A 2,031-nucleotide genomic window follows, 5' to 3' on the forward strand; every position below is an offset into this window, starting at 1 on the left:
TAGGTCTTCCTTTTTCTCAAAGTCTTACACTTGTCACATAATTATGACTGGAGACACTTTCCTAAGCAAGTACCCACTGGTGTATGTGGCTGCTTTTTCCTTTGATGGCTATGGAAAGGTTTTCAACACAGTCCTGATTTAGCATGTTGCTGAATAATACTAAACATCACCCTTTCAGTTTCCTTTACCAGAATCAAAAGGGCTTGAATTATTTGTATTTGAATGTGGGATGAAGTTGGTTTGAGTTTCATACAATGCTTGTAAATTGCAGATGAAATGTTTGTATTGTAGTAAAGCATTGAAGAAACTGTCAAACCTGCCAAGAAAAGGAATGTGGCCATATGTGCTCAGGCAGAACCACATTTCCATCTACTTGACAGAGAAATGCCATCCTAGCAGCAACTTAATTGTGGCTCAAAACATGAGCTACAAAAGCTGCAAAAACAGTATCTTTCAAGTCATAGAATAATACTATTTGTGAAGAATAATGTGATAATTTAATCAACATAATGATATTAAGAGTGGCATAGAACTATAACATCAACAACAGACACACAGGCATCACATTCACTTGTACAGTATAGACAACAAAGTTATAGTTAATTATAGATCTAGTGACCACTCAGAAAAGAAATTGTTAAGTTTTTCTTCCTCTCAATTTTATGCTTTTCTCTAATTAATATTAGGCGTACTTTACAGAAGGGGTCTCATAGTCATAGTCATAGAGTCTAGTATTATTGTTCTTTTTATTGTTGTTCATTCTTTGATGTACAAATAATAATTATAACCTAGGGCATTCCAAAATCCATAGATTTAACAGCTTACCCCAGTTAGCCTTTCCCTGTGACATGCATTCTACATGTGTATCGCTTTGATTTACTTTGATTTCCCAATGAAATTCAATTATTTTTTATGTAGGCCTCGGCAGCTGTATAAGTATAGGCGCCTGTGTTAACAAACACAATGTGATGAGGTTTCATTTCTATTATTCTTTATAATATACAAATACTTATATACAAATACTTTTTAACAAAATAGCTTATTCTTGGCTAGATAAATAACCAAGATTTTTAAAAAAATAATTTTTACTTGTGAAAATGATGTTTGAGATTGAGGAATTTCCACATTGTAAAAGAGCATGAGCCTTTCGTTAGCATTTTGCCAAAATGGCCGCCCCCTGGAATCGACTAGATCCAGTCACCATATATGAATCAAGTTGCATGATAGGCCTAGGGCCTAGTGTGTTCCGCCAATTCACAGGCAAGTAGTCAAGAGTCACTCTTCGGTCATTCGCACACCAGGCCACCTCTAGATCTAGATCTAGTGAAGGAAAGAAAGGAAAAAGAAATACAAAAAGAAAAAAAAAGAAAAAGACAAATTCGACAAGGTCAAGGAAGGATACAGACATGGAAAAGGAATGAAGGAAAGAGAAGAGAAAGAAATAAAGAAATGAAAAGAAAAAAAGAAAAGAAACAAAATAGACGAGTAAGGATACAAATTATACACACAACAGAAAGAACCCCAAATTTGCAAAGTATGCGTTCTTCATCATCAGGCAACATTTTGGCGGCTTTTTTTTTTCCTTTCTAATTCATCTTCTCTTCTTTTCCCCGTTTTTCTTGTATTTTTTCGCCGGTTTTTCCCCGTGGCATATTTTTTTCGCCCTAACCCTTGAGTGCGGAGTCCATTCTTAGAGATATGCCTCGATAATTATTCGGAAACAGGCTTTTAACCCGGGCTTTTATGAGAAGTATTTATCGTGATGACGCTGTCTGTTTTTACGTCAGATTCGAACAAGGGGTTCTGAAGCGTCCGACAAGAGATATTTGCATAAATTCCATTCCGCTTGCAAATGCATATTGCGTCCTTCCAACTGCGCGATATCTCAGCCAGTCGTAATGGCGGATGTCCAGTGGGAACAAAACGGACGTCTCCGATATGTGGGATAGATTGGCTGTCCCAAGACATGCCCGGGATCAAGTCATCGTTCAGAATATGTTAAGGTGATCAAAGGCGATTTGTGGTGGGGGG

This window comes from Aplysia californica, unplaced genomic scaffold (genome assembly GCF_000002075.1).
Source record: "Aplysia californica isolate F4 #8 unplaced genomic scaffold, AplCal3.0 scaffold01349, whole genome shotgun sequence".
Classification (NCBI taxonomy): domain Eukaryota; kingdom Metazoa; phylum Mollusca; class Gastropoda; order Aplysiida; family Aplysiidae; genus Aplysia; species Aplysia californica.